We start from the raw sequence: 23,550 nt of genomic DNA on the forward strand, positions 1-23,550 counted from the left end.
ACCAAGGGTTTTTTGGCTCTTTGAAGCTTCTTATAGGAAAAGCTAGGGAAGGTGTTCCTCCCACTAAACAACAACAACAAAAACATATGTTTCTACTTTTCAGTAGATTAAAGCCTATGACTATCTTGTTTGGTATCATGCATGCATCAATTGAGGAGAATGACTGTCAAATTGTCTTTCTGTCTTAATATATATTTATCAGAAGAAAGGACAGCATCATCATCATGCCACCTGTTATCTTCAGACTTATATCAACTGTACTGCATAGCCTAGTATTTAGGATAATGCATCATGAATCATTTAGTATCTCTTTTATTTGTATGTCATTACCTAAAGTACACATATTAAATTCTCAGTGTTTTTCAGACTCTCAGAGATGCAATTTCATGCCTGACAACTTCATAAAATGTATTAGATATTTTCATTTCTTTTAAATTTAAACCAGAAATCTGGCTTCAGTGGATATTTCAACTGTTTTTTTAAATCTGTCCAAGCTTGTGACATTTGTAACTGTTCAGATGTTAACCCAAACCATTCACCCATTCACCTTGGTAACAGCATACTTTTGGTTTTTATGTACTGGGCTAGACATCAAAGACATGTTTTTATTGCAGAGGTTTTACTAGCCAAGTCTGGATTCATAACAGACCCCATTCAGCAACAGCTGAATTGTATAGACAGTTTTTGGGGGGAGATAAAAACAGGTAAACTGTGATCAATCACTTCCTAAATTGAAATCTTCCCTCCGTCTTTGTTCCCCCCACTCAGATTTTGGCTGGGGTGGTAAACTCTCTGGAAATAAATGCTTTATTTGTTGCACATCTTACCATAAGCAGCCTCAGTCTTTTATGTTTCTGTAGGAAGACCAATACATACACATGCACGCACAGCCTTAACTGTATTTTTCCAGTGAAGACACTCAGGGGTTCTATAGCTACCTTATCCAAAAAGAACGTACATAATGACGGACGCATCAAACAATTTATTTATTTATTTATTCATTCATTAAATTATAGAAACAATTTATATGGTATCTGCCATCTCAGAGCAATTTACAAATGATACTCATGAAAAAGGTACTCTACCCATCCCTGAAATGCTTCAATCTCTCAACTAGTGGTTAGATCTGAACAGTCAATTGTCACACAGCAGAAAGGAGATCAGTCGGGGTAGAATTTTGGCTGAAAATTAATGGACTTAGGAAACAGCATCTCATATGGAAACAAACAAACAACAACAAAATAACTGCTATGGGATCATTAAGCTCTCCATATGACAGAGGACTTTGGTAATGTCAAAGAAAACTGGTTGTACAGAAAGCTTCTTAGGACTTCATTATCACCCACTGAAAGATGAGAGAGCAAATTTAGCCAGATTGTGAGAATACTTTGCCAAAGAATATCTGTAAGCCAAATATATGTCATGCCTTTAAGGTTAAAGGCAGGACACTAATGTACTTGAGAAGGCTGGCCATTTGTATATGGATCTGTTTTTACTTGCATGCATTTTCAGTGCAGCACACACAATTGTGAGCACACTCCCTTCTCAGATGATGATGCCCAATTACAATGTAGGCCAACATGCTGCAGTGCCTGCTCTGAAGTTTGTGATGGAAGCTCTCATAGAAATACCTCTTCCAACATTTGGGTCTATCATTTGAGTATATAAAAGGAAAAATGAAAGCTGTACTCTCCCAGATAGAGCTGTTCAATATCTTTTTACTTTGTCATTGTTTTGGTGACTCAAGCTAGATCTAGGTTGTTTGCAGCACATCAGTGATTTGCTGAAGAACTGGGGAATTCTTTTTACTATTTTTCATCTATAAATTTAAAATTTACTACCAGCAGATTAAAGACAAACAACTATGTGCTTTTTTCACTCAGTGTTAGGGGAGATGCAGACTTATAGTGTGGACAAAAAATTCATTCAAGAGTCTGTCAAACCATTAAGAAGGTATACTCTGTAACTCCCTTCTCAGTTTTCCACCTCGCAGATGAGTAGCTTAATCACTGCTTTTTGGATGGTTAAGACACTTTCATCTGAAGCTAAAGCATGGTACACAACCATCTCAACTGCATTATAATTTGATGAAAAATGACAACATTGCCAAACAGACACTATTAAGTGTCTAAACCCAAAGCATTTAACTACGATGGGCCTTTAATTTTGCTTCAAACCTGACTTTTCCCCCCAGTTTCACCCATTAGTAATTTTCCCAATGCTGAATTTTCCCACTAGCCTTCAGGCTCTGGGAAAGTATTCAAGAAAGAGAGGTGATAAGGGAAGAATGATTTGAGAATAAAATATCTGCAGCAGAAAGAAACGTAGCTGTGCTTCAGTGTGTACACTAGCTTTGGCTTTGAAGCAAACTCATTAGAGCAGGTTGACAGTCCAAATGACAAGTGAGGGAACTCCCCACAGGAACATTTCTCATGGTTAGAAACAGGGCAGCAGGTTAACCCTTTACTGAAGGATTAACTGTTCATCAGTTATGTGCTGACGTGTCTGAAAAACATTTGGCCCCTCTGTCTATGATTCACTTGAATTCTGCCAGCCCTTTATAACCCTGAAACGCCTAAGATTTCTGTCCTTTCAGATCTCTTCAGACATGACAGATGATTTGAGAAGTACTGTGGCACTAAGCTTCTCTATGGAATTTACTGTGGGTTTTGGTAGAATATCAGCTTGAAAAGTAAATTTTCTCTCAGTTTGTAAAATAGCTCAGTCTTACCTGTTCTACTGAAATCTGCTCTGAGGGACCACTTCTGAAAAAACATATCAGAGTAATCATGAACTAATGCACTTGAGAAGGAAGCCAACCAGTTGTATGCTGAAATCTGATACTGAGGGGAAAAAAAAGAATATTTAATTCTCTCTGATCTAAAGTGGTAGCAAAAAATAATGGAGAATGGAGATTATAGATCCCATTCCTCCTCATCCATGCCCTGAAGAAAAGACATATAGGAAAGGACTGCTATAGTATATCACTTTGGTCAGTTCTGAGTACTTAATAGTGGAGATCATTTTCTCTTTTTCTTTACTTCTCTAGTTTTATTTATTGGCATGCTTGCCTTTTACTTCTTGGTTGGGGTTTTCTTGTTTGTTTGGCTGCTTGGTTGATTGGTCTGAGGCTTTTTTGTTTTGTTTTGTTTTGTAACTTTCTTTTTAAAAGGTGAAATATGAGATAAAATATAGGAAATATGATTCAAATTATGAACTTTACCGAAAGTTATTTCCTATAAAGATTACAAAACAGTCAGTACCGTGAAAGACACAGGCCTTTCTCATTTATGAGGAGCTGGAACCTTTATAGCTCTGTATGCTGAAACAGAGCGTGGAGGAGATCAGACCAGAATTCATACTGGTCAAGGACTTTCTAAATAACACTAGCTTTTTAATCAGACAACTAGACTCCCTTTTCCCCCACGTCCTGAAAAATTACCTTGCATTTTGCAGTGTCTAGAAATTACTCATATGAGCAGAACTGAGACAGACTAAATCTGATGAGCATGGTAACCAACTTGCTCAGAACCGATCACTTATTATCTGGTTTTGACTGACACTCTTGCAAGATTTCTCCGATCTAAATATTGTTAACAGTCAAATAAAATGTGTAGTGCAAGACAGGTAGTCGAGGCTCATCCTGTTGTTGCTTTAGGAGTGTAACAAGTTTCCTGGCAAGCTTACATTTGCTGGGTATGGGCCGTCACAGTGTAAATATGGTTAATTTGAGGGATGCTGTTTCACTGGAAAGATAATTTTCTGCTCAAAATAAAACAACAACAACAACAAAAAGAGAGAGAGAGATTATTTGCTGAAGATGTTTTGTGAGTCATGCAAACATGCAGGTCTGCTGCTATCTAACAGGGTGGCCACTTCAGCAGAGATAACAAACTTTATCTGAACTCAAGCATGCTTGTTGATGAAGTGGTCAGTAAAGCTGTTAGGTGATATTTAAAACAGATTTAATACAAAAATAAAAGATTTTTTTTTATTATTATTATTTGGGTTGGAAAGCTGAGAATGACTTCAAGCCAAAGACTCTCAGTTTCTTGGGATATTTAATTAGAACCATGAATATTCACAAGTATTTTCTGCTAATATTATCTCCAGATTCCCAGTGTATTAATTCACCAATTCAATTAAAATGCATGCACATTCTGATTTCAATATTATAGCTGCTAGAACATTGACCAGTTTTGTTTCATTGGTTGGCTTTGTGTGGGTTTTTTTTTGTTTGTTTGTTTGTTTTTGAAAGGGCAAAAATTAAACTATTTTCCACAATGCTTCTGCTCATCTCAATATTCAATATACTTCTTTTATAAGGAACCTGTGATAAATTTGTTTCAAGATATTCCCTCCTAGATTTACTGCCTTTCCAAGTGTGTAAATTAAAGAATGGGTGCAATAATCAAATATTTAAAAGATGTGTTCCTGCATGAGGAAAACCTTCTTTTGTTATAAATATGCTTAGCAAAGAGTAAAGACTCCTTCATTTTTACTGATGACAGGGAGAGGTATTGTTAACTATGCCTATATGAATTTGTATATATATAATATGTTAGGACGCAGATTTACAGCCATTTCTATCCCCTAAATTCTTTCATTCGATCTGTATAATGGATGATGCTTTGCTCCACAGTGATGGAAAGTAAGCTGAAGGAATACATTACCTATTCCTCTTGTCTGACTTCCATGCACAACACAACACTATATCAGAGCATTGAAAGATATGAGTCCTTCTTTGGTTGCTACAGATTTTGAGTAAAGACCTGGATAAGTAATAGAAACTTCTCTTAAATCTTCATCATCAACAGAATATTTATTCCTATTAAACCACTAGTACCTATACAACAATGTCATTCTCTTAATGAAGATGCCCTCCAATAGGCTAGAGTAGTATTGACTTGACTTAGTAGTTTCCATCCCACCCCCAACCCCCTTACCCAGTGCCCAAGCAGCTTTAACTATCTGCATTAAGATAAATTCCTCACAATTTGCAGTACAGTACCTCTACATAATGTTCCTTTCTTATATTTCTGCTTTAAGCAGCTAGGACTGGTTGTCATCAGAAACTGCTTTGTCTGTGCTGTGAACTTGAAGGTAGTGGTAGGATTTGGGCGCTCTTCCTTCTACTTGACCCTCTTAAAGGGATAACCAACCCTTGTTCTTTCCTGTTATTCCTTCCTTTTTCTTTCCTCTACGTTCCACTAGCAAGTGGACCTCCAAGTGAGTATAAAGGTTGAAGGAGTTACTTATACATGATCTGTCATTCTTCCCAGAAAGAGTTCTCCTGTGAATAGTGTACAATTCTGCTAATTAGTGTACAGTTTCTGCTAATATTAAAGTGTTATTAAAGTGTTATCAGTGCTATTACTGTCAGTGTACAGCTCTGCGAATATATTTTAATTCAACAAGAAGTCAGAGCCTCTATCACTTTTAAACGGTGAAGATTTCACTGGATTCCAGAAGTATTGAGGCCAGATATAGACTGAATTTTAAAATTATATGGTCGGTGCTCTAAATTTCACATTTATTCAGTCCTGTGCTACTCTAGATACTACCCTACATGTATCAAAGCATGTAGCTACAAATAAAAAGGGCAGTTTTTTATTTGACGCTGGATTACCCTTTTTTACATAAAAATTACACCGATCTTTCAGGTTCGTTTATTTTAATTGATGTGTTTTTTTATTCCTCCTACACACTTTATGACTTTTAAAAAGTTAATGCTAAACCTTTCTTATCAAAGACTCAAATTATTCCTGGTCTTCTGTTATTTCTTCACAGAATATCAGTTTTCTGTGTTACACTTCTTGTTCTTTACCCCTCACAAAATCTACACTATTCTGGCCATGTCAAGTTGCATAGATCTGGTGGTGTTTTGTTTGTTTGCTTCCATTTGCTTGTGCTTCTTGTTTTCATTTTTGTTTGTTTGTTTTTTTCCCTCCTCTCACCCCTTGAATAGATATAACTTTTTATTTTCTTTGTGACTGGTCCTGAAAATGGCTATATACCACAGGCTTCCTTTTAACCTTACATTTCTGGGGCTTTCCAAAAGGTACTTCAAAATCCAGTTTGCAATTCAACTCCAAAAACATACATCTACATCTTAAATTGCTTAGAAATCAGCTATACATGCTCTAGCCAGTGTTTATGCTAAGCCTTTTCTTTCTGTGTTTTGTTACTAGGAAGAAAATAAACATAAAGAAGTTATCTTAAAGTGATCTGCTGCAATTCATCAAAGTAGTCTTTTCTTGAAGGACTCTGTCATGAAAATCACAAACAGCTTCCGTGCACTAAACAACACCAAATGCTAGCCCTGAAGCTCTGAGGAATCATGGAAACAGTTCCTTAGTGCATTTCCCATTATTGATCCATATGAATTTTCTTGCTCCCGATTTTGTATAATTCTCAGGTTGAAATAAACTCAGAGCATGCAATGTGAAACACAGCCAAGCATTCTGCTTCCCATAATTCCAGCTCAAAGTCATAACATTGCCCTGACTTTCCCTCAAAGCAATGTTCACAAAAGGCATGCAAGCATTGACCAACACCATGCTGTATTCCAAGTTTGTAATATGTTTTTGGTTTCATTATAAGTATTTTGTATATGTTTGGTTTTCTATATTAAAGTGTTTTGTGCAATCTTCAGAAGGGCTTGAATAGGGAAAGAAAAAATAAACTCTAGTATCAATAAGTCCACTACTTTATTTCTAGACTTTGGACCCTGAACTCACACTAGATCCATAGCTCAATTCATATATTGAGGAATAGTTGATCTTTTTTTTTTTTTGATCTTGCAGTTGATCTTTCAGGTTTTGCAGCAAGCATTGCACACCTCCTCCACAACAAATGAGCTTCTAGCACTATTCACATAATTATCTACCTCACAAGTGGTTCTGCATCGTCCTATCATTATAGCACTATCATTACAGCACTGAGCCCACAGCTGCCCAAGTATTCATTGCAGAAAAGGTCCAGAGAAAGAGTATCTTCCTCGTGGACTACGGTTTAAGGACCTCTTAAGATAAATTTTTATACTCAAACCATATGGATGTAGAAAGAGCAAAATCACCTTCTAGTTCAGAAATTTATAACCAAAAAGTTATTAGAGAGGCTGTTCCTTTCCTACAGTTTTAGCCAAGCTGCTTAACAGCTTGCAGCTGCACCTACAAGTATCCTAAAGAACTGAGAGCTACTTAGACTCTTTTTGCTGTATCTGCTGTTTGCAACACTTAGAAAACACATTAAAGACTATTTTCTTTGACGTATACCAGGAGCGTTCAGACTATGGGTAAAGGGGATCTCTTTAGCCATGTTTACGAGCAACCCTACATTTCTGAGAGCAAATTAAAGAGGTTTGCTTGACCTCTTACTGGTTTTAAATGGATTGTTTCTCTTTTCAGTGGAGAGAATAGAGAAAGTCTCAGATAAAGCCTCACCCTGAGTCTGTTTAAGAAGCTATCATATCTCAGCTATTAGTTATAACTTTCCATGAAATGGTAGTGCTGGACTACAATATACTTGCAGGTTCACCAAAGTAAGATTAAGGTTAGGCCTTACCGATATATTTATGTGGACACCTTTGCTACTGTCATTTCTGTGAAATGTGAGTATGAGTACAGATCAGCATGAAAACCATGAACAGTAACTGCTTGTGAATTTTGTATTAGAATATCCAAGACTCATTACAGCATTCAGAAAATTACTACTGTTTTTTTGAAAAGGGAGGAGGAGGAGACAGAACAACTGTGATGCAGGAGGACCACAGAGGACCACAGGTAGCATTGTGGAACACAGTCATCACCCCTGTACTGGGGGTTTGTGGAGCTTTGAATGCATTTAGGAGCTGCTGCCTCTCAAGAAAGATGATTTTAGCAATCCTCACCCTAGAGCTAAGCACATGGGTCTTGCTAGAAAGTCACGGTCTAATTCTCTATCCTGTGCTGTCCTGCCATTTAAGTACTGACACACTGTTCAGCCAAGCTTTGCTGCATTTCTGCCTGCTGTGGAATGTAGATTCAACTGTTCAGGTGGAAAAGTGATACCGTGAGGTCTGACTGAAATTTGTCCCAGTGTTTTACTATTGATAAGTGGTGTCACAGGAGTGTGAAGTGGAGCTAGATGTAACTCTTATACACCTCTTCAGAACTGGAGGGGTGTTTGGGGCTAGATATCTCTAGCTATCTATTAGCTCTTCAGTATTTATTCAAGACAGAATTAATGACTCAAGGTTTTAAAACAAACTTTAGAAGAGGAAATTGGACTAAGACAAATAAGCAAATGTATTTAAAATTCCCAGAGTGAAGGTATTAAGGAGCAAAAGTTGCTGAGAAGGAAGTCTCTTTCTCCCAGCTGTGCATTCTCATGTCAGGTGAATTCACACTTTGGTTTGACTTTGAGTGATCATAAAACATCTTTAACATAAACAGTATATTTAACAAAGATAGAAGTGGTCTCATTAGAAGTGCAGTAGTTTCTCACACCTCATCTCATCTCAGGGAATGACTGGTAAGTTTTTGCAGTAGATGTGCTGCAGACACATTCCAACTCTCTGATGTCAGCAGCAGCAGCACCGAGAGCTTTGCTGTTGTATGGCACTGCTAATTTGCCGGGGCTTGTAAAACAGGGAATTAAACATACTTCAACAAGTGTGAATTATTCTCATCTGAAGAAAATCCTCTTGTAGTTTTATGTAAGAATTCTGTTGAATTATTTTTTTCTTGGTTCTCTTTGCATACATTAGGCTAGTTTTACTTCAGAGTTGTATAGGCAGTGATGCTATGCCTGTGTAGCTGAGAGAATTGAGTTTAGAAGATTTACCGTTTTTTTGCCAATTTTCCTCTAAGAAGTGACTTATTCAGTGGTTTGCACAGAACTGCAGACCAAGCTATATTCTGTTATGTTTTCAGATGAATTCTGCACACACACTGAGACTAAGCGCTTTCAGATTTTTCACTATTCAGTTATGTAACCATGGTACTTTCACATGTAAATCTACAGTATATTTTAATGCTTCCTGTCAGTTCTCAAATGGTTATTTTTTTGATGAAGAAATCCCTATCTTGGTCTTCAGAGCTCTGGTTGTTCAAAGTTTTCTCCAGCCACTGTCCTCTTTTCTAATTATGTCAGGATTAGATGTCTTGTGGTCTTCTTTCAAGCTGTCCCTAAATAAACATCAGCCTCCATGGTCCAAACTGTCGATTGACTCCCTCAATGCCTTTTCTCTCTTTCTGCCATGTTAGGTTTGTGAGCACTTCCAGTTCTTTTACACTACATTAAAACATGGAGTTTTCATCTTTACTTTTAGCATTTTGTTGTTTTCCATAAACTGCAGATGTTTCAAAGAAAGAGAATGAAATGAGGAAGGGAAAAAAAAAAAACTGAAAACAAGCATACTTAAATTCATTCTTTTAACAATTCGGGATAAAAAGGAGGTAAGTAAACAGACAAAACTCTCAGAACCTAAGAAAATTTTGAGACAGAATCAACTTTCAACATTTCAATCATTTTTAATCTCAGATGTAAAGCAAAATCCACCTGAACTCCCAGACTTCAATCTGCAGACCCTACCCATCCAAGTCATGTTTTTCTAAAGGGTCCCAGTTCTTCAGAGATATGTTCCAGCAGGTTAAACCTTAGTTGATCCATTGCTAGCTTTCCAGTAAGCATGTTGTTTGAGCAAAACCTGCAGGAGTACTTCGATATTGAAGTTGATGTACAGTTTGTCTCAGACAGCATAGAATATCACTTTTTTATTTTTTAAAAGAGAATACTGAGATGAAAAGCAATAAGTCTATTTGAACTCAAATCAACAAAAATTCTTATGCATGATCATAGAATATCCCAATGAAGCTATCCTTGTTGTGATTGCTTCCCTATGCCTGTTTTAGTGTGCAGTCTCATGGCAGAGGGAAGGGTTAATCTTAGACACTTCATGGTTAATAAGGAATGGGCAAGAAATGGGAACCATGTACCAGGACCATCCCCCTGCCTTGGGGCACTAGCTCCTCCTCACCCATTTGTGAGTGGAGAGAAGGGCAAAGAGGAATTGGAAGTGTCAGAAAGAGAAAGAGAGAGGGCATGAGTTTGGGAAGGTGTCTGAGGAGTGGTTCCCCTCCCTGAGGAGTGGCTGACCTGAATTTGTAAGATTCTAAGCCCTAGGCTTTCTGAGTTTGAGAATTAGTTTATTGTACCTGTAACCCAAATAAAACTAACCTACCATTGCAAGAGCTGACTTGCCTTCTCCCCCCCCTGGATTTCTGTTTGGCAAAAGATCTCACCTGCAAGTGCTTGAAGGTGCACTGCTGAGACCATGGAGAGTGTCTGGGATTCTCTAATGCCCCAAACCCACTCTGTGGGTACTCAAGAGCCCCAGATTTATCTTGCTGTAGGACTCAGGCAGGAAAGCCCCTCACTATCTGAGGATGAACGAACACTTGAGAAGCAGCCCAGCATCACACAGCAAGATCCTTAGCCACAAGGATAACTGATGATTTGAAGCTAGCGTTTTATTTCAGCCATCACTTTTCTCTTGTTTTTTGTGACTCCAGTCCCTACTGGCCAGACATAAAAATAAATTTTTTTGGCCCTGAAAAAATTGATGACATTCCTGTGAAAGCAGGTTGGTTGAAAGAAACACTATCAAGTCCAAGAAATAAACATAAAAGTATTATTAAGAGAAAAATAGTCTTTAAGAGAAACAGGTTTAATGATTAACAGCTTTACTTTACCACAGACAGAATACTGCAGTGATATATGGAAACCCTCTGGGACTCTCAATTTTAAATAGATAATCCAGCCTGAATGTTAAAATACTGCTTTATCCTCTGCACATCACCTTTTGAACTACTCAGGCATTTTACTAATTGACCTCAAGAATAACGCTGGCCCAGATTGCCTGACATACATTGCTGCTGACTCCCAACAACAAAATAAAAATTTGGAGTTTTCTTTTCAGTTTTTGATTTGTTTTAAATTTGTCTTGGAGGAAACAAAGAACGAAAGGAAGAAAGAAGCTGAGAATTACTGTCTGTGTACCATAAATATTCCATTACTCTCAGTTGTGATATTGCACATTGTATTATGTATTTTCATAGTCACACAATTACCATTTATTCAGAAATTTATTTCAGAATCAAAGGAAATCTAGACATTTTAAATAGCATGAATTGTTATCAATTACAGAAGGTCTTTTATAGTTAAGGGAAAAAAACCCCATACTTGCTTGTATACCCACTTCTAGAATTAAGATTCTTACAATAAACAGATTCAAGCAGTGGTAGCTGTTAAAGAACCTTTACTCCTTGGTACTTCTTAGCATAGCTCTGTGAAGTTTTCCTTAACAGAAATGAAAGTTTATGAAGCTTCACATTTAAGTATCTTGAATCAGCACAAAATTATTCACAGGAGAGAGGCTGAAAAATTGCTGTCAATACTTATGAGAGCCACTATATGATTAAAAGAGGTTATCATGTTCCTGGAACAGGGAGATAAATGTGCTATCCCCCTCCTCCTAGGAGAGTGAGAATAAAACACTCCGGTTTATTCAGTTAAGCTAATTAGTTAAAGCCAGACAGTAAAATTAAGTCAGATGCCTTCTCCTGTGTATAGTTGTGGTTGACATTTGTATAGGTGAAGTTATTTACACTCCTAACACAACTGTGGACCCAAACTGGGCCAGGCACTCTACAGAGCAGAAGAGAGTCTGTGTCTCAATGAATTTGGAGGGGGTTGGGGGGGGAGAGGGTGAAGGAACAGATACAGCAAAGGTTAATGCCAATAACCATTATATTTTTGGTTCATAACTCAGGTGCAGAAGTCATCCCTTCTGCTTATATATGCACCCTGTTTTCAGGAATCCCTTATAACAACAAATCTAACAGAATTACCACCAAATTTCTTTACTTTTTTTTTTTTTTTTGGCTCTTCAAAATATATCCTCCAGAAGGAGGATATACAAGGAGGATATACGACGAGGATACAAATAAATTGGAACTACATGATGAAACCACAGCACATGGAGCCCAGCTGAGGGTTTGTGTCCACCAGAGTGGGTCATGGCTGAACAGGACTGGTCAGGCAGCAGGGCAGATGCCATACAGGGTTGGTCGGGATCACTAAGCCACAAAACACCCATTTTTCTGCAACCTATTATTGCCATCTGCTTTTCATCTTACTGATGATAAACAAAACATAACATGAAAAACGTAAGCTGGTTGGTGCTATTGCTAAATCTTTGTCACATTTAGACTTCCAGAGTTCACATCTTTGCCTGCAGCATTTTGGATGACTGCCTTCTAAACTACTGTCAAAATACTTCTTATGACCCTGCTTCCTATTTGTTTTTGTTTTTCTTCTGAACTCATTGGAGGAATACACTACCACTACACAGAAAAGCAGAGCAATAAGCGTGAGACTGTCAAAGCTGTCATGTACACAGTAGAACAAGTGCATATGGTCAACATGTGACCTGAAGATGTTTTATAAAGGTGCCAATTCATACTTTTCTCTGATGGCAGGGGAGTGATTAGTAACTCTGATATCTGACCGGTGTCTGATGTGAAAAAACAAGGATGTACCTAATGGCAAGTTGTCAGCAAAATAAACAGCCATCTATGTATGTACCCCTTATAAATACTGTCAAAAATGCCCAAAGAATTCAAGGAATGAGTTGATAAGTGTGTTGCTCTGACCCTTAGTCTTCAAGACTGATCCAGTACCAGGGCATTCAGCCCAGAAGTCTGCAATAGTCAATAGTTCCAATGTTAAGAGAAAAAAGAATCTATTTGATTTGTCCCTAATCCCACACAGCAGAGCTCAAAGATATGGAGGAGCTCTCTCCTTGTTTGGAAGATCTCTTACCTGTATGTATCCTACAGGGACAAGAAAATCCTGTCAGACTCAACCACAGCTAATTTAATCCTGCCTGGGAAGAGGCAGAGAGGTTATAAAGGAAAGGCATTTTCTCAATTTAATGACAATCAAGTACACTTGTGCCTGTGTAGAGCACAGCTGTTTGCTGCAGAGCACACTGATCCTCATAACCTTTTCACAGGTTGTATTTTAGAGTGTTTCTATTAGTATGCTGACAGCATCTGAGCCCTGGCTGCTATTTTGTGGCTTGCAGATTTATGTGCATGTGCCTGCACTGCAGCATGCCCTGCCATCCATGTTGCAGCTGAATTACTAACCTGTCAAACAGGAAGCCATCTGATTGCTAATCCTGGATATTTTAATCTTCTTTCTCCCATGTACTTCTTGTCTCTTGAAGGGTGCTCTTCTCAGAAGGTGATTCAAGCTGTGATCAGTGCTGTCTTCTTCAAAACACAGCAGCCCTCATCTTTGGTGTTTGTCCATTTATTCTTCATCTTCACTGAGAAGAAATGTGTTGCAAATTTGTGCTGGGCAGCTTCACTTTCTGATTCAAACCAAGTGTTCATGTTTCAAATGTCCCATGTCTAGGGTTGCATTTTGATTGATTGTACAAGGCACTGCAGAGGCAGTAGCCTCAACCTGTGGAGCTGTGTACTTTCCAGCTCCAGCTGCCCTGCCTGAAGAGGCTACTGCCCTTGGCTCCCTTTGTGGCCACTCAGTAATTCCTACTGTGGACTTCTGCTCTCTGTGATCTGCCTAGTGAGCTGCTTGTGTGAGTGCTTTCTGACATGCCTAAATCCAAAACAGGCTAGTCTATAACCCATGTCTCTATAAACACATCATCTTCTGTCTACAACAGGTTAAAGGATGCTGATGCAACAATATTACTTGAATTTGGGTGGTTGTAAAGGCACAAGGATAAGTAAAGATGGGTAGATTAATTCATCTGCTGACACAGTCAGTCCTGAGATAGTTCTTGTGCTCTTCAGAGGTCAGAAAGCTCTGTGGTTTAATAGTGATTTTTCTTGTTCATTTAAACTGACCTTTCGTCTTTTTGTGGGCAAAGATAAAGGAATCTGCTGCCTGGGTCATGTAATTAGAGGTGCATTTCTACACACAGTTGTGTGTCAGGTAATGTAATGCCTGCATGCTTGGTATGAAAAGCCTTCAGTATGTAGCTGTAGATGTATGGTTTCTAACAAAAATTGCCTGAGCCCCTTACTTTCTTTGTTAAACAATGCATTTATACTCTGCCATCAGCAGCCACATGGTATGACATCCTCTTTTCCATACTATGACCCTGCATGTCAGGTAAACCCAAGCTGCACAGCTTGATCAGTAGTCCCACCCAGAGCACAAAGAGGCTATAGCTCAGCAGTTGCAGTGTCTAAAGTGGTAGAGCTGAGAAGGAAATATGGGATATTTCCTCAGAGCTTGAGTCTTGATAAGCCTACTTGCAGATCCCGAGGTGGTTGTCTGACTTCTCTTCATGCACGGAAGAAAAATATCAGTGTTTTTCTGCATTGGTGCTTCAGGAGCCATCAAAATTTTAGATGCATTGAGATAAATAACGCACTGATAAAGACCATACTATGAGAAGCATAGAAAAAAAAAGTCCTTGTTTCTAAGGGTGCAGTTGCCCTTTTCAATTAGATACAGAAAAATCCTTTGTGTTACTGACAGACTGAGGAAAATCTTCCTATCTGGAGGTGTCTCAGTAGAAGCTCATAGGATAAATAGAAGCTATCTACCTTGGTATGTAAATATGGATTTACAGTAATGAAAAGCAGTATGTGTGGTTGCCTATGCCAGTGACACCTAACTTGAAGGATTCTTTTAAAGTATTAGGTGAAAGAAAAACTCTAATAGACATACATTTTGACCTGGCCAAAATACAGATCTTGAGAAATGTTACTAGATATCATTAGCAAAGAAAAAGTAGATTATGAACTAAGTTTCTGTTTCCAAACAGAGAACAGAGTTACTAATTCAGAGCAAACATTCTCACAGAAAGAGGGCAAAATGACTTCATGATCCAAGTCATGAAATTCTGATTCAGGCTTGAGTATTCAATGGCCAGAGAATTCAGATCAGTGATCTTTGTTATAGAGATACTAATATATACAAAACTTTGTCTGGTTGTACCTTAAAATATTGATATTATTTATGTTATAAAGGCTTTTTTCATCAGTTTTTGTTAGCAGCCAAAATATTTCATTTGATTTGGAAGGGCTTTGCATCAGATTCAAACACAAACAAACAAAAAAACAGGCATGAGGTTCCTTATATGATCTGTTTTTTGATCATCATAAACTTACATCTTACTGTGAGGGTTTTTGTTTGTTTGTTTTTTTGTTTTGTTTGCGTTTTTTTGTTTGTTTTGTGTTTTTTTTGTGGGGGGGTTGTCTTTCAGGTTCAGACTAGTTACTGGACATAATGTGATTAAAAAATAAGGTATTATTTTGCATTACTTAATCTGTCAAACTCTTTAATGTAATCTGAGCAACTACTTCTCAAAGTGAAAAGACTTTTTGTCTTTCAGTTAGAAGTTCAAAGTATGTAGAAGGATTTTAAACTTCTATACACCCTGTCAAATGCTAAATCAAATGGAATAACCTTATGTATACATTCTTTACAATCCTCAACAGCTTTCTGATCTCTTTCAGGATAAAGTCATAAAGCAAACAAAAGTTGCTTTCTCATCAGAGACACTTTCTAGTTTGAAGAGTTTCAACTCTGAATTCTTTTAAACACCTGTCTCCATCCTTCTGTAGTTATTTATACCTTGAAGGTAAAAACCTGGTTGTTGAAAGTTTCAAAGCAAACAACGAAATATTAGAGGACTGCAAATCCTCTTGTATGGTCTTATAGGATTAGGAAGTTGTATAGAAATATAAAATATGTTTCTGTTCATTTCTCTATTCAATTTATATATGCAGAAAGCAATTAATACAAATCTTTAATATTCTATTTTATTCTGTATGTAGCACTTCTATATGAAGAAAATACCCATATTTGCCTTCTGGCTCATGACAAGCTAGCTTTTAGAGCTTGCTCCATAAAGTCAGCTCATTCCCCAGTCATCTCAGACTAACATTTCTTCATTTTCCTCATCCACTTCTTGTACCATGTTATAAACTTGTACATTTCCATAAATGTTTATCTTTAGGGACCATTTTAGTATTTCATTTCTGTCTAGCTCAGGGGTAGCATGGCTTTCTCCACAAGTGAGGACAGAAGCACTGTTATTAGCAGTCTGTATCAGTAATCTTAATTTTGTTACTGGCAATAGAAGGAACAGCTCCTGCTGATGCATGTCTTCATTGGCTAAGGACAGCTCACAGGTGCGGTGCCCTGGTGTGCTCTAGGAGTACTGCCTTGTGGAGAGATGAAGGAAAAAAAAAAATGATGAGAAGATGTAGATAATTTTCATGACTGTCATGACAGAAGTGAGATGTTTTGATGACTGAGCACTCAGCTCTTAGAGGTCCATCCCCCATGGAACAGTTGCTTTCTTGCACTGCTGGTGCAGAAGATTCAGGGATCCCTCTACCTACCCAGCAGCTGGGGCTTTACACATTTACTCCCATTTTGGTGGCCCTACCACCTCTCCACTCTGTTCTGCTCTGCTTTGGTCATTGCACATGGTTTCAGCACGTGAAGAAATGACAATCTGATGGTACCCATAATGGAGTGACCTGCAAGGCTGCAAGGCTGCAGCAGGGCTACGGAGAGAGAACACCTCCAGACTACCTCTCTTTTCCTCAGCCACAAGACCATCTTAACCTCATAAAACATATATATTCTAGTTTAAGCTGTCTATATTTTCCTAAGTAATATTTAGAATATATGTGTTTTTCTTGTCCCCAGTGTTTTATTTGCAGATTTTAATGATTTTCAAGTCTGTGAATATAATGTGTGTATAAATATGACAATCAGCCCTGACTTCAGAATCATGACCAGTAATTTCATAATATTCTACATCAAATATTGAATTAATTTGGAATTAACATGGTACGTCTCACCAACATTTGGCTGCACAGTTGATGAAAGCTGGAGTCTTTCCCACACTGTGGGAGGTTTTGCTCTTTTGAAGTTCATTTCCATTCATATATCACCTGTGTTAAAATGTAAATGGCTTAAACATAATTCAAGCAGTGAATGTTGTATGATAGAAAAAGAAAAGCTGTTTCAATCATCATGAAACAGCAACCCTGTGAAACTGAAATGAAAGATTTCAACAGCCATGTCTTGTTACAGTATGTCAGCATCATGCAATGCCACTACTTCTGACATGTCTTCTTAAATAGTAGTGAAATAATACTGTCTCAAAAAAATTCATGAGCTCCTGAATCAATAGCAAGTTTAAAAAACAATCAGGCATAGTTTTTCTTATTTGAAAATGGTCTTTGGGGATTTTCAGTGAAGTTAATTGAATTTCATGAAAAAGATATTTCATCAAAATACATTTTTCTGAGAAAAACTAAAACTCTCAATACCACTATACTGACTAAGGTATAAGTTACTCAAAGAAAAGAATTATCAGCATGTAATTAAAAATGCCATCTCCAATGTAATCACAATTCTCAGCTTAATGCATCTTGTAATTTTCAAATATCTACATCCTTACCCAGGATAGTCTTAACCTTTTCCATGTGTCTTAGTTTGATGCGCTTTGGCAATGTAAAAATTGCCTTTTTTTAATTATTATTATTATTTTTAAAGAGTTTTGGGGGCAAAGTTGAAAACTTACTTTTGCTCAAATGCTGATTTTTATTCAAAAATGTCATCAAATTGGACTTTTTTTTTTTTTATATAGGCTTGTTGTGTTGTTTTATAGGTCGTTTTTGCTTTAGTCAGTATTGTTGAACTGGTTTATGTAACTCAGTAAAAGATTATTCATAGCTTTATTTGATTTACCAGAAAAATTATCAAAATGTTTCATATCGTGTGAAATAAATATATCATTACCTATCTTAACAATCTTTCAGTCACATAATATACGGTAAGGGCAACAATGTTATGAGCTTTGAGAGGTTTGCAGAATAATGACAATGTTCTGTATGTTTTGAAAGGTCCCTTTAGCCCTCTAGTTCTGGAAAATATAAAACAAAGAAAGAAAAAAGCCCATGATTTGTAGTACTAATATTTCATATTTCCACCATACAGAAACAAAAAGTGGTTTCCACAGGGAATGCCTCTGTTTTAACTAGAGAAATATAAACCTACGTGAGAAAAGTTGACAGAATTATATATATTAAAAAAAAAAGTACATTTAATAAATTTCAATATAGAAACTTTGCAGAGAAATTAAATCAGTCAAAGAATTATATTTATTGTGTTAAGTGTGGAAATAAACTACATTTGAAAATGCAAAAGACAGAGATTTTTATGCAACTGTAATTATTATGTTGCCATTTAAAAGTCAGTGCAATCTATAGCAGAAGCATAAAAGACCAGTATCTGGCTTATAGAAGTCATTTTGCATTCATTAAGTAAATTGGAAAGAGTAAACTGTTTTTCATATATGATATACATAACATGCATTTTCTATGAAATTTTATATATCTGGTCTCACAATTATGCATGGCCACGCATGCAAGTAATCATCAAAGTCATTGTCCCCTGCCTAATCCCAGAGGGGGAAACTGTGGAACTGTCAAGGGCAAGGCACTGCCCTTACAAGTAGCAGGGATGGTGGTCCAGTCATGAGAGCCAAAGGAGGGACACGGGAAATTAAGGCAGAAGTAGGGGGGTTATTGTTAACTACTGTTAACTACCATTAACTATTACTTTACATCATTAATAAGATGTGTTTGATTTGTGGGGTAAGAAAGCAAGACTTCTGGCATAGAATTCTCTTATCAGGCCTGAAACAGAAGCAGTAGTCTTCAAACCAAGAAGTACACTAAATAAAAGGAGGGTTGTCTGATGCTGCAGGTATCTCAGACAGACTTAATTTGTGGGTGGTTTTTATACTAGCAGAGTGAAGGACGTATGGAAACAAAAACTCTCATAAAGTAGAACGCCATCTTTGCAGATGTATCTCATTAGTTACAGGTACTGATAGCTGAAATTAATCAACTAGGATTAAAATTTTGAAATCAATCTTTTACCCAAACCTCAAGCCAAATGAGAATGGTGGTCACATTAGAGTAATTCCACTGACTTCAGTGGAACTATGCTGATTAACACAAGTTGATTTCTTGACCCTTGGGTCTTTTTTGTGTGTGTGTGTGTGTCTTTTTTTTGGGGGGGAAGGGGGGAGGAGTAGGGAGTTTCATTTGCATTTCTCTTTGTAAGGGCTACTGAAATGTATATTCTGTGGATTTCAGTAACTTGTAGCAGACTTCTAACTAAGAAACCCTAAAATCATACAAGCAAACTTTCCATTGTCTTGCATGTCACATTGTCATATATGCTTATATAACATGAATAAAATATTATCATAAATAAGCATTAAATTCAAATCGTATCTAGTTTGTATGTTTATGTGTGAATATGTACAAAAGGAACCTAGATGAAAAACATTTCCTTTAAAAAAGTGTGAGTGAAAACACGGCCAATTCTAAGTACTTTTGGAGCTACAGTGTGTGCAGATGTCTGTGAACAGATGTCCAGAGGTTAAACCGGATGTGGACCCTTTGGGTATGGATGGCTGCTAATAGCAAAGTGATATGGTTGTGGTGAAGGCTTTTTCATCTGGCACGTGTAGGAGGCACTGGAGATACTAAAGAGACTTGGCAAGTGTAGCAAACAAATCAGTGGTGGGGTGGATTGAAATAAACACCTAGCCTCAGCCACTTATGCTTTTAGGCTGACTGAATGTGATTATTTAGCTGAATTTGAAATATTGAACCTAAGCTAGTCAACTGGGTTCTCCCTGTGACCGAGGAGAAAAAAGCATTTTGTCAGGGTCCACCCATTTAAACATACAAAAGGCTAGATTCCATGAAATGACATGTAATTTTTTGGAAAGGTTTCTTTTTTTTTTTTTTTTTTTAATTTGGTTCAAGTATCTTAGGAAAAAGAAGAGGGTCAAATCCTACAGTCCTTGAAATGACGCAGGCAAAATTCCCATTGAATTCAGGCAGACTGTGGAAATAAAGTCTGTGGAAATAAAATCCCACAGACTGTGGGATCTGGTGAAAGTAACAGTCATTCAAGGAATTGTTACTGATGAAAATATTTGCAAACACCATCCCCATGGCCTGATTTATTTGTTTTTGCATATTGTAAATTGTAACCATAAGAATGAGAAACTTGCTGAGAAAAGAAAAGCAGTGTGATATTTTGCTTTGTAGACTCTTCTGAGCCCCTTACAGATACAATGACCACTGACTTTCCCTTAGAATTCCTTTATTCATGAATTTATCTGACTGATTCCATTATTGGCAATATGAAAATTGGAAAGAAAGAAAAAAAAAAAAAAAAAAAAAAAAGAGCTATAAACTGTAAGTTTATTAATATCCAAGATAACTTTTTCAAGCTGAATTATTCTGCCCTGTATCTGAAATAAAAGGCACTTGCAATCTTTAAAAATATTACTACAGGCTGGCCATTTTCATTAAGCTGAATTCACAATACACAAGATGCAAAGCATAGAAACACATTAAAATATATTTGCTAAACTATTCACCTGTTCCAAGAGATCAAGCCACTTCTCAAGCTTAAATTTTCGTTTGCACTCTCCTAAAAAAGAGATGCAGATATGGAAGTGACTGTTGTATCACTTCATGTGGGAATTCAGGAGTTGGTGTCAGAGATGAAAAATGCTCAGTTATGTATATCAACAGAGTTTTTTCACAGATTTAAGTGAGATTTATAAGAAAAAATAAGTTCTGGAGTTTCTATTTAATGCAGCTTTTTCAGATACAACATATCTTCATGCCTTTAACTACGTGACATTAGTCGCATTATTTAGATTACATATAGATTAGGAAAAATGTACAGTATTTTTTTCTCTCTCTCTCTCTCTCTTTTTTTTTTTTTTTTTTTTAATTAAGTGTAAATAGTTGAATGGTACATATACAGGGAGTCATGACCAAATCATGACATCTTTTCCCAAAGCAATGTGACAGTTCACGGCTTTTAAAACATGGTGTAATTCTCTCAGCATGAATATTTTTGGTGCTGTAATATCATTCTTTTTCATCAAAGCTCTGAAGATTTTGGCAGTTTGGAATCCCCAAAGTTCAATATATTTTCCAGTTTTGTTTGTGTATGTGTATTATTTAATGTGGGTTCACACACTCACTGAGTTCAACTTTGAGTTTCTGGGTTCGTGCAAACCCAAAAACTCTAAGCAATACTCAACCATAACCATGAGTTTTGTATGGTTTGGAACAAAACAGTAAACTTTCCATGCAATTTAAAGAGACAATTAACTTGACAGTCAGTCTATACTTTGTAAATTCAGCCTGAGTTCACTTGAAGGGTTCGCAAAACTTGGAAAATCTTTTTGACAAATCTGGGACAAATTGAGGATTATAAAGACAACTCAAAACATACCCGCCTCAAAAAAAAACAAATAATCCCTCCTGCGTTTCCTTTGCCCCCCAAAAGCCTCTGACAAACCAGTTGCTATAGAAAGATGGAAATTTCACATGGTTGTGAACTTCATAAAAAAATGAAAAAGGCTGAATTATTTTTGTGCTTTTTACAGTTTAATTGTTGCATCTGTCCTAAATTCAGCTTAAATAATTTTAATTTATATTAACTTACATTAAAAGAAATTCAGGCTTATAATTCAATGCTAATAAAATTCTATAAAATCTCTCAAGCAAACAAATGCGTCCATTTTTTTTTTTCCATGTCTGAAGGCACCTACCTACATTTGACCCTATTCAAGTCATTTTATATTTAAGTCCAGATCTCTGAATAATTACCCTAAGTTAAGGAAAAAAAAAAAAAAAAAAAAGGAAAGAAATATCCAGTCTTTCATTATTTACATACTTAATGTTGTTTGATTCAGAAACCACAAAATAAATATTTTCTTTTAAAAAATCTGTAAGTATCAAGCCATATATAGATACTCTACAAAACGATCAGTGTGCTCTCACCAAAAACAGATGCCTTGAAAACATTTGGCCTGTTTTTAAGAAAAACACTTAAATCATTTTTTGAGGTCTAGCCATCTACACATTCAAAGAGCAAGTGCTTTCAGAAGAAATACTTCTAAAATATGTATTTATATACATTTCATATGTCTGTATGAAATAGCAAGTCTTTTACTTAGTACTTAGAAAATCCACTGTAGTGCAGGTGTATAGGGCTTTCCAAAAAAGAATTTTTAACGAATTTTCCCAAATGGCCCCTTTTACAGTGAAAGTCATTTTGCTGTTTGCAGTGTACCAGAAGCACAATGAATGCCTTCGAGTTCCCAGCTCCTTCCAAGAAACGAAATATCCCCAAAACCGCAGGTCTGGCCATGCCCACAGCCTCCTGTGGTAGGAAGGGGACATGAGGAGATGCCGGCAGTGCTCAATTTCACCTCAGGAGACAAGGCTGGGACTGTGCCAGAAAGAGGTCATCCCAAATTGCAGTTGATCCTTCCCCATCTGGGGAAGAAGCGGGGTTTGTTGCAGTGCTTGGCCAGCATAGCAGGTGCCAGAAAATAAAAATGTGTATATGCAAGCCCTCTGATTGGTAATTGTTTATCTGGGTCAGCTGCTAGATGAGGAGTCCAGACTTGGACTTGGCACCTGTCATTAGAGCAGCGTGAGTCTGTTCCATGCAGCTTTGCTCTTACTGGGAAAAAATACAATTCCAGTAATTTAACTGTGTTATTTTTTTTCTACCTCTGGCTTAGCTTTCCCTATTTTCCTTAGTTTTCCCTGTGCTAGGAGTACTCGCTGATCTACACTGGAATGTGTAATTTTTTTTTTATTATCTATTATGTTTGTTTTTGAGGTAGCCATTTCAGGTCACTTGTCACTAAGCTACAGCACAACCAACAGGCTCCTTATCCAGAAACACTCACTGTCTGAGTTAAGAAACAAGGGCAAAAATCACAACTAAGTAATTGTAAACAGATGAGGTGGGATCCATCCCTCCTTAATCTGACAGTTTAAAATTTAGATGTCTGGTCTAAACTAGTTCAGCCAGGGTCCTTCTTCCGTCAGAGGAGAGAGTTATACTTCTCAAGTGAACAGCTTAAACTCACTGTAAGTTGGGCATCTAAAATACAGGGTCCTTGTAAGATGTCTCTATCCATTTTCACAGGAAGCTGAAACGACTAACTGAAATTAGATGTGTCTTCTGTGTGAACCTAAGCCCACCTTTGGTATCTGCATCTAAGATGAACCTGGCACATTCAACATTGTTTAACTGGATGGTTTCTTAATAGCTCTGCAAGGGACAAATACTCATAGCTGGCTAACAGCAAGCAGCCCCCACCACACAGATTTTCAGCATATTTTCAATCACACATCTCCTCGGCTGTTGTGAAATATATGACTATACAACAGAGCAATTATAAAATGGCTTCCATGCACAAATACAAATGTGTAAAGAAGTGATGTTAAAAGGAAACACAAATGGATTCCTCATTAAATAATTAGAAGCAGATCATGCTACAGTGTTTTTTGGAAGGAATGTTTTTTCACTTGGTTCTATTGATGTATTGAGGCCCACAAAGCTCTTAAACATGGAAGAAGCTTCCTAACACAT

The sequence above is a fragment of the Anser cygnoides genome, chromosome 3, assembly GCF_040182565.1.
Source record: "Anser cygnoides isolate HZ-2024a breed goose chromosome 3, Taihu_goose_T2T_genome, whole genome shotgun sequence".
Taxonomy (NCBI): Eukaryota; Metazoa; Chordata; class Aves; order Anseriformes; family Anatidae; genus Anser; species Anser cygnoides.